Source organism: Oryctolagus cuniculus, chromosome 19, assembly GCF_051225735.1.
Source record: "Oryctolagus cuniculus isolate XC-2025 breed Fujian yellow rabbit chromosome 19, ASM5122573v1, whole genome shotgun sequence".
Lineage (NCBI taxonomy): Eukaryota > Metazoa > Chordata > Mammalia > Lagomorpha > Leporidae > Oryctolagus > Oryctolagus cuniculus.
The window spans coordinates 43,647,493-43,657,978 of NC_142885.1; positions in this window are offsets into that span (position 1 = coordinate 43,647,493).

A 10,486-nucleotide genomic window follows, 5' to 3' on the forward strand; every position below is an offset into this window, starting at 1 on the left:
CAGCTGTTGCCCCCACGTGCGTGCCAGGTGGGCAGGTTTCGTTAAAATACACTTGAAGAAGGAAAGAATCTGGGGCGGCGCTGTGACATAGCAGGTGCATCCGATATGCATCTCGGCTGCTCCACTTCCAATCCCGCTCCCTGCTAATGGCCTGAGAAAGCAGCCAAAGACAGCCAAAGTGCTTGGGCCCCTGCGTCCATGTGGGCCCATCCAGATGAGTCTCCTGGCTCCCGCCTGGCCCAGCTCTGGTTATTGGGGCCATTTGGGGACTGAATCAGGAGATGGAAGATTGACTTTCTCTCTCTCTGCCTCTCCTTCTCTGTAACTCTTTTAAAGTAATTAATCAATTAATCTTAAAAAGAAAAATCCAGCTTGTTGGATTTGGCAAAATTGAACTCACAAGAGGGTTGTCATCTTCCTGATTCTCTCAGTAGGCTGAGAGGGGCCAAGGTCAATCTTGTTCCTCACTGGATCCCCACCTCCCACCCCCATGCCTGGCACTGAAACATTAAAAAAATTTTCTTTTTGATGAATGAATCAAATTTTAAAAATATATTTCCTTTTTATTTGAAAGGCAGAGTTACACACAGAGAGAGATCTTCCATCCACTGCTTCACGCCTCAAATGGCCCCAATGGCCAGAGCTGGGCCAGGTGGAAGCCAGGAGCTTCTTCCAGGTCTCCCATGTGAGTGCAGGGACCCAAGCACTTGGACCATCTTCTATTGCTTTCCCAGGCCACAGCAGGGAGCTGGGTCGGAAGAGGAGCAGTGGAGATTTGAACCAGAGTCAGATTTTGCAGCTGGAGAATCTGAGAGCTGGGTTAACTTGGGTGAGGTCAGCGACACAATGACGCAGCTGGGGCGTGACGTGGTGTCTCTGACTCAGGCAGGAGCCGTGTCTGCTCACCCTCTCTCGGAATCCAGGCTGTGCTCATGGAAGAAGGCCCCCCCCAGAGATGGGCGAGCCTGCGCCCCGGGAGGCTTCCCATCAACGGCTCCCGGGCTTCCGGAAGCTGCTGTGTTGTTTTTCTCTCCTGGAGAAGCCGAGAGGAGGTCTTTCACTGCCTTACAGATCAAGAGACAAAATGGAACCGTAATTATGCTTCTGAAATTGCTCATAATTAGATCCACAGCCAGGCACTGAGCAGCCGCACTTGCTGATGGCGAGACCCCTCCGTAAGCCAGTGAAAGTTCCGGAGGTGCTAATTAGAGCCAGGATGTTTTTAGTTATTCATTTCATAAACTAGGAACTGGCAGGGTGTGCAAAGCTCTGAGCTGGGAACCACAGCTGATGAAAGATTACCATGTAGCGTGCATTCGTGGGTGAGAGCGAGAACTCACTGGGGCCAGCGGGCCTGGGTGAGTCCTGTCCCTGCCATTCACTTGCTGTGCTGCCTTGGGCAAGTGACCCTGGACAAATGGATGTAAGTTGGGGAGTGTGAGTTTGCAGGTGGGCGAGATCACCCAAGAGCACATTGGAGGAGCGGACCCTGGGATCATTGCTCAAGTCACAGGCAGGGCGCGGCATGAGCCAGCGTGGAGAAGCGGGAGCCTGGCTGTCCAGTGTGGCAGGAAAGGGTCAAGGGGAGTTCAGGCTGGGGCCAGAGGAAGATTCTGGCAAGGGAGCTGGATGTGAGTGAGTGGTGAAAGCCCGTGAGGGATTTTTGCCAGATCATTTTGCAACTGCGGGAGAATCTAGTGACTCAGAGAAAACACCGTGGAGATCAGCATGGAGCCAGCTTTCCCGAGTGGGAGTGAGTGAGCTTCCCGGCATAGGAAAGGCTGGCGGGTGTTGGGGGAGGCTGCTGCCGCCTGCTGCAGTCTCATTAAGGGAGCCAGAGCGACATTGCCCTCTAGTGGCCGAGGTTGGTATCTCCTTAGCGGATGGGACTAAGTTAATTTTATGTACTGCGTCTCCTATAAGCTTCACAGTGACCACAGGAAGTAGATACCATTGACGTTTTTTATACAAAATATTTGTTTATTGGAAAGGTAGAGTTACACAGAAAGAGAGAGATCTTCTATCCGCTGGTTCACTCCCCAAATGGCTGCAAAGAGGCAGGGCTGGACCAGGCTGAAGCCAGGAGCCCAGAACTTCATCTGGGTCTCCCACATGGGTGCAGGGGCCCAAGCACTTGGACCATCTTCTGGTACATTCTCCAAACGCATTAACAGGGAGCTGGATCAAAAGTGGAGCAGCTGGGACTTGACCTGGTGTCACAAGCAGCGGCCCCACCCACTGCACCACAGCGCTGGCCCCCATTGATTTATTTTATCTATCTACCTATCTATTTATTTTTATTTGAAAGACAGGGTTACAGGGAGAGGTAGAGACAGAGAGAGAGGTCTTCCACCCACTGGATCACTCCCCAGGTGGCCGAAATGACCAGAGCTGCACCAATCCAAAGCCAGGAGCCAGGAGCCTCATCCAGGTCTCCCACGTGGGTGCAGGGGCCCAAGGACCTAGACCATCCTCTACTGCTTTCCCAGGCCATAGCAGAGAGCTGGATTGGAAGTGGAGCAGCCGGGACTCGAACCGGCACCCATATGGGATTCAAGCACTGCAGCCAGTGGCTTTACCTGCTGTGCCACAGCGCCCCCCCCCCCCTTGATGTTTCACAGGAGAAAAACAGGTTGCTGAAGTACAGGGTTCATCTTCTCCACCAGACAGCTCATTATCTTACCACCACTGCACTGTGAGGAGTTTTACTGTTTGGCTTTGTCCCTTGTCCTCTGGGTCTGCCAAGAGTCTCCGTCTTAAACCATTTCTGACCTCAGACTCTGACCCTGTATAGATGGCCAAGAACCATCCTCCTTTCAGCGAACTCAATTCGCCAGCGCACAAACTCAGACAGCAGCCAGGGCACTGGAGTTTAACATGCATCAAGGGGGCAGGCGTTGTGTAGCTGTTGCGGCACAGCGTGGGACACCTGCGTGCCATATCGAGATATTCAGGTTTGAGTCCCGGCTCCTGAGGTGCCTCTCTCCCTGGCGCTGGCTCCAGAGCGCCAGTGTGCACCGGAGGCCAGCAGGTGCACTGAGTCCAGTGTGTCCATGGAAGCTGATCTCTCTCCAGACTGTTTCTCTTCCAGGCTCTGTCTGCTCTAGCAGTACCCCATTCTCTCAGGGGGCTCCCTGGGACGTTTTTTATTTTTCCATTTTCCCAATGTCTCTCCATATGCAGCCAACACCTAGTCGTTTTATTGCCATGGTATTTCCCAAAGCCTTTCTCTCTACGACTGGTCAACCTTTAATTTAATATTTTTGTTATTCTTAACTTTTTTAAAAAATATTTCTTTTTTAATTTTGAGAAGTAGAGTTACAGAGAGAGGGAGAGAGAGAGGGAGATTGAGAGAATCTTCTATCTGCTGGTTCACTCCCTAGATGGCCCCAATGGCGTAAACTGGGTTGATCTGAAGCCAGGAGCCAGGAGCTTCTTCCGGGTCTCCCATGCGGGTGCAGGGGCCCAAGCACTTGGGCCATCTTCTACTGCTTTCCCAGGCCACAGCAGAGAGCTGGATCGGAAGTGGAGCAGCTGGGGCTCGAACAGGTGCCCATATGGGATGCTGGCACTGCAGGCAGAGGCTTAGCCTACTACACTACAGCGCTGGTCCCTCTTGTTTGTTCTTTAGATTTCATGTCTAAGAAACTTTCGGTAGGGGCACGGGAGGGCGGGGGAAGAGAGGCCCTCATCTCTCTGCCGCGATTGGCAGAAACTTAGCCGCCTCGTTTTGGAATCTGGATCGGAGTAGATGGAAACTTCCACCCTGCACTTGCGGGCAAGCCCGGGCAGGGAGCTGAGGGGGGGGCGGGCCTGCTTTCTCAACCACGCCCCATCAGGGCGGAGCTTCCTTTGAGCAGAGCTGGGCAAGGCACGGCCACGCCCCATCGAGGCGGAGCTTCCTTCCAGCTGAGCGGGGAAAGTATGACCACGCCCACTTGGGGCGGAGCTTCTTTCCAGCTGCGCTAAGGCGAGGGCGCGCAGAAGCAGCTGGTCCTGATGGCGCTGTGGGTACCTTAATCTTCAACCCAGGGTCTTGCCCCCACAGAGTTCATGATTCTAAGCGGAGGGAGGTGTGTCAGGGGCACAGGGAGAGCAGACTTCCTCAGACTTCCTTAAAAAGGGAGACAGTGACCGGTTGCCCCTCTTCCAGGCCAGCTCTCTGCTGTGGCCAGGGAGTGCAGTGGAGGATGGCCCAGGTGCTTGGGCCCTGCACCCCATGGCTCCTGCCATCGGATCAGCGCGGTGCGCCGGCCGCAGCGCGATGGCCACGGCGGCCATTGGAGGGTGAACCAAAGGCAAAAGGAAGACCTTTCTCTCTGTCTCTCTCTTTCTCACTGTCCACTCTGCCTGTCAAAAAAAAAAAAAAAAAAAAAAAGGAGACAGTGAACGGACTTTGGCGCGTGAGTGTGGGCGGCCCCGCATGAGTGGGCTTAGAGAGAGAGAGAGACAGGAAGAGCGAGCGCCTGAGGAGTTCCCCAACCGTGGTTAGAGGCAGAGACCTCTCCCCCAGTCTCCGCCCCTTTTATCAGGCAAGGGGCTGTGCCTTCACTGAATAAACTAACAGGCTGGGGTCTCAGACGCTTGAAGCCTCCGTATGGAGGTTAACATCCATGGGGTTGTCACGGCCTGGCCTCCTTCCAGGTCCTGGATGAGATACAGGTGCATGCTGGGAGGACGGGCATTCTAGACTGACAGGTGAGGAGAGACTGTCGCATTGCGGGGGCTGGGAGAATTCCTGCTCACCTCCGCCAAACCCACCGCCCTCCTGTTCACGCCGGATCAGGCTTGGCGCAAGTGTACAGATGCGCCCTGTGCTTGTGATATTTTAGTCAATGCTTTCGAATGCAGGTGCCTCCTCTGCTGTGAGCCATTTGGACAATATGGAGACATTGTGCGGGTTTTTGTGCAATAGTTTCCCCTAACTTTGGTCCTTTTGCCCAGTCAGCTCAGAGCGTTGGTCTTCCTCGGCTTCTCCCTTGCAGCCGTTGATCGGTCTGTCTTCCGCCCCAGCGGCCGTTCCTCCGGTTCAAGGCCACTGCAGAATCAGAACCCCTGGCTGTAGAGTGAAATTGGCAAATGCCCCCTGGGGAGAGAAGTGGTTTGCACCTGCCGAGAGCGCCAAGGGAGACTACATATGGGCAGCCTGGGGCCGGCGCCGCGGCTCACTAGGCTAATCCTCCGCCTAGCGGCGCCGGCACACCGGGTTCTAGTCCCGGTCGGGGCGCCGGATTCTGTCCCGGTTGCCCCTCTTCCAGGCCAGCCCTCTGCTGTGGCCAGGGAGTGCAGTGGAGGATGGCCCAGGTGCTTGGGCCCTGCACCCCATGGGAGACCAGGAAAAGCACCTGGCTCCTGGCTCCTGCCATCGGATCAGCGCGGTGCGCCGGCCGCAGCGCGCCGGCCGCGGCGGCCATTGGAGGGTGAACCAACGGCAAAGGAAGACCTTTCTCTCTGTCTCTCTCTCTCACTGTCCACTCTGCCTGTCAAAAAAAAAAAAAAAAAAAAAAAAAAAAAAAAAAACATATGGGCAGCCTGGTCGGTGGTGTCTCCAGGGAAACCCCCGAGTTCTCCCTCGTGCCCGCCAGCTTGTGCTGAGGCTGTGGGCTGCTGCTTTCCAAGCTCGCGGCAGAGCTGGAGGGTGGGGGATGGGACCAGGGCCATGGAAATACTTCCCAGCTCGTGGTTCTTCCCAGGATGCAGATGGTCTTTAAAAATGCAGATATTAGGGCCGGCACTGTGGCGCAGTGGGTAAAGCCGCCGCCTGCAGTGCCAGCATCCCATATGGGCGCCGGTTCAAGTCCTGGCTGCTCCACTTCTGATCCGGCTCTCTGCTATGCCCTGGAAAATCAGTAGAGGAAGGCCCAAGTCCTTGGGCCCCTGCACCTGCTTGGGAGACCCAGAAGAAGCTCCTGGCTCCTGGCTTTGGATCATCGCAGCTCTGGCCATTGCGACCATCTGGGGAGTAAACCAGTGCATGGAAGACCTCTCTCTCATGGAAGACCTCTCTCTCTCTCTGACTCTCCTTCTCTCTGTGTGTAACTCTTTCAAATAAAACGAATGAAGCTGGTGCCGCAGCTCACTAAGCTAATCCTCCGCCTGCGGCGCCAGCACCCCAGGTTCTAGTCCCAGTCGGGGCACCGGATTCTGTCCCGGTTGCTCCTCTTCCAGTCCAGCTCTCTGCTGTGGCCCGGGAGGGCAGTGGAGGATGGCCCAAGTGCTTGGGCCCTGCACCCGCATGGGAGACCAGGAGGAAGCACCTGGCTCCTGGCTTCAGATCAGCGCGGTGTGCCGACTGCAGTGTGCCAGCCACAGGGGTGAACCAATGGAAGGAAGACCTTTCTCTCTGTCTCTCTCTCTCACTGTCCATTCTGCCTGTAAAAAAAAAAATGAAAGAAAGAAAAAAGAAAAAAAAGAAAACTAATAAACCTTTAAAAACAGTACGGATATGTACTTATTTATTTGGAAAGTAGATTGACAGAAGGAGAGAGACAAGGAGAGAAAGAGATCTTCCACCTGCTGGTTCACTCCTCAAATGCCTGCAATGGCTAGGGAATGGGCCATGTCAAAGCCAGGACCTCCATCTCGGTCACCTATGTGGTTGGCAAGGGGCCCAAGGACTTGGGCCATCTTCCACTGCTCTCCCAGGCACATTTGCAGGGAGCTGGATCAGAAGCAGAGCTGCTAAAACTCAAACCAGCACTCTGATATGTGATGGGCAGGTGGCGGCTTAACCTGCTGTGCCACAATGCTGGCCCCTGGTGAGCATTTGCAGCATTTGCCTCTACACACCAAGGCACCACAAACAGCTAGCAGAACCGGCACTCCACCGAGCCGCAGTGCCCGCCCTTTTCCTATTTCTAACATTTCTTATTCCTCATCTCCAGGGACAGGCTGCATCGCACCTGGGGTCTCAGACAGCTCATTCCTCACTGTTGGGGGGTGGGGTTTTAATGCCCTCTTTTTTTTTTTTTTTTTTAAAGATTTATTTATTTGTTTGAAAGTCAGAGTTACACAGAGAGAGGAGAGAAAGGGGGGAGGGGAGGGGAGGGGCAGGGGGAAGGGGAGTGGGAGGGAGAGGGAGAGAGATCTTCCATCCGCTGCTTCACTCCCCAGTTGTCCAAGACCCGACGCCCATAGGGGATGCCGGTGCTTCAGGCCAGGCTGTTAACCCACTGCGCCACAGCCCCGGCCCCTTAATTTCCTCTTAACCGGAATTTAGGGCCTTTTCATCTCCAGCATCGTTCTCTTTAGAAGAAAGACGGAGCGGATGAACGCTGGGAGGTTCTGCTTTCTCCTGGTCATCTGCTACTGTTACCCCATCTCGCCTAAGCAATGGCCTGTTCCTTCCTCCTTCTCCTCGCTCCAAATATAGCTCTAAAAGCCCCTGGTGCCGATGGCGCGTGTTTTGTAGTCTCAGCTCACTCAGCTAACAGCTGCCCTGGGCTATGCTTACAGGTTCCGAGCAGTCTTTGCTGGGTCTGCCTCGGGTAGGCGGCTCCTTTGGCATCTTTTATCCAGAATCCCCTGCACAGTCACTGCAGTTCTTTTTTTTCTTTTTAAGATTTATTTTATTTATTTTAAAGGCAGAGTTACAGAGAAAGGGGGGGGGGTCGGAGAGAGAGAGAGAGAGAGAGAGAGAGAGAGAGATCTTCCATCTGCTGGGTTCACTCCCCAAATGGCCACAATGACCGAGGCTGGGCCAGGCCGAAGCCAGGAGCCAGGAGCTTCTTCTTCCTGGTCTCCCATGTGGGTGCAGGGTTCCAAGCACCTGGGCCATCTTCTACTGCTGTCCCAGGCGCATTAGCAGAGAGCTGGATCAGAAGTGGAGCAGCTGGGACTCGAACAGGTGTCCCTACGGGATGCTGGTGTCATAGGCGGTGGCTTTACCCGCTACACCCTGGCGTCGGCACCCACCTCAGTTCCTTACGTGCTCCTCCATTGCTTTTTCTTCAGGATCCAAAAGGCAAGAGGCAGCGATGTTTTGGTGCTGCTGGATAGTTTGGAAATGGTGAAGAAATTATACATATATTAGTTTTATATTGCAACCTAGGTAAGTACTTAGTGCATGAAATGAGGCCATTGCTCATTAAGTTTGCATCCGTGGCTGTTTGTACAGGCTTCTACTAGTCAGAGGCAATGCTATGTTCATCTTTTTTTTTTTTTTTTTAAGATTTATTTATTTATTTGAAAGTCAGTTACATGGAGAGAGGAGAGACAGAGAGAGAGAGAGAGAGAGAGAGAGGTCTTCCATCCACTGGTTCACTCCCCAATTGACTGCAATGGCCAGAGCTGCCCCGATCTGAAGCCAGGAGCCAGGAGCTTCTTCCAGGTCTCGTACTTGGGCCATCTCCTACTGCTTTCCCAGGCCATAGCAGGGAGCTGGATCGGAAGTGGAACAACTGGGTCTCGAACCAGTGCCCATATGGGATGCTGGTGCTTCAGGCCAGGGTGTTAACCCGCTGCACCACAGCACTGGCCCCATCTGGGTACACTGATACAGTTTCTTTCTTTCTTTCTTTCTTCTTTTTTTATTTCTGACAGGCAGAGTGGATAGTGAGAGAGAGAGAGAGAGAGAGAGAGAGATAGAGAGAGAGAGAGAGAGAGAGAAAGAAAGGTCTTCCTTTTGCCGTTCGTTCACCCTCCAATGCGCATCACGCTGATCCTAAGGCAGGAGCCAGGTGCTTCTCCTGGTCTCCCATGGGGTGCAGGGCCCAAGCACCTGGGCCATCCTCCACTGCACTCCCGGGCCACAGCAGAGAGCTGGCCTGGAAGAGGGGCAACCAGGACAGAATCCGGCGCCCCGACTGGGACTAGAACCCTGTGTGCCTGCGCCACAAGGCGGAGAATTAGCCTAGTGAGCCGCGGCGCCGGCCCTGATACAGTTTCATTCTGCGGTTGCCCTAGCTTTTGTTTCCGGTTTCTGTCACTGTAGAATAAGCCAGTCCCAAATTCAGGGGCATAAAGCAGCAAACACCTTTTCTTCTTTGTTACACATATTTTATTTATTTTTGAGATAACTGTTTTTTTTTTTTTTTTTTTTTTTTTTTTTTTTTTTTTTTTTTTTTGACAGGCAGAGTGGACAGTGAGAGAGAGAGAGACAGAGAGGAAGGTCTTCCTTTGCCGTTGGTTCACCCTCCAATGGCCGCTGCAGCCGGCGCGCTGCGGCCGGCGCACCGCGCTGATCCGATGGCAGGAGCCAGGAGCCAGGTGCTTTTCCTGGTCTCCCATGGGGTGCAGGGCCCAAGCACCTGGGCCATCCTCCACTGCACTCCCTGGCCACAGCAGAGGGCTGGCCTGGAAGAGGGGCAACCGGGACAGAATCCGGCGCCCCGACCGGGACTAGAACCCCGTGTGCCGGCGCCGCTAGGCGGAGGATTAGCCTAGTGAGCCGCGGCGCCGGCCTGATAACTTGTTTTTATAGATTCATGTTATTTATTTGAGAGGCAGAGTGACAGAGAGAGAGGAAGAGATGGAGAGAAAGACCTTTCAGCTGCTGATTCACTTCCTAAATGGCTGGGGTGGTCAGGGTTGAGCCTGGTCACAGCCAGGAGCCAGGAACCCCAGTTGGGTCTCCCACATTTCCTGAACATGGGTGGCAGGGGTCGAAGCACTTGGGCCATCTTCTGCTGCCTTCCAGGCGCATTAACAGGGAGCTGGATTGGAAATGGAGCAGTCAGGACTCGGATCGGTGCTCATATGGGATGCCGGCACTGCAGGTGGTGGCTTTACCCACTCCACTACAGCACCAGCCGCAATAACATATTTTAACTTGCGTTATAGTCAAATCTTACTGGCTCCAGTAAATAAAGAGTTCAATAAAAAGTGAGAATGGAGCCAGTGCTGTGGTGTAGCAGGTAAAGCCGCCTGCAGTACCAGCATTCCAGGTGGACGCCGGTTCAAATCTTGGCTGCTCCACTTCTGATCCAGCTCTCTGCTGTGGCCTGGGAAAGCAGTGGAAGATGGCCCAAGTCCTTGGGCCCCTGCACCCACGTGGGAGATCCCGAAGAAGCTTCTATCTCCTGGCTTTGGATTGGCTCAGCTCCGGCTGTTGTGGCCATCTGGGGAGTGAACCAGTGGATGGAAGACCTCTCTCTCTCTCTCTCTCTCTCTCTCTCTCTCTAACTCTGACTTTCAAATAAATAAATAGATCTTTTTTAAAAAAGTAAGATTCTTCTGTAAAGAAAAGCGCATGGAAAGTAGGACAATTCTCCTTTGTCTCAAGTGGGCTTTTAACGTGCCCTCTGGGCTCCGTGTGCTCATGTTCAGAAAATGTGTGAGGCTGCACCTGAACACGGGGCTCCCCTCCCCCCATTTCCTGTCCCCAGAGGAGGCTCCATTCAACCTGTGTGGTTTACTCCAGATCTGTAAATGTCGCGCGCACTCCTAGCGCTGCCTTTTGGTTTTCCAGTTGTAGGCACTGCCTGTTAGCACTCTGAAAGCTGGGGGTCTAGCTCTCTCTGGCACAGGTGGGTGTGCCGGGCACTTC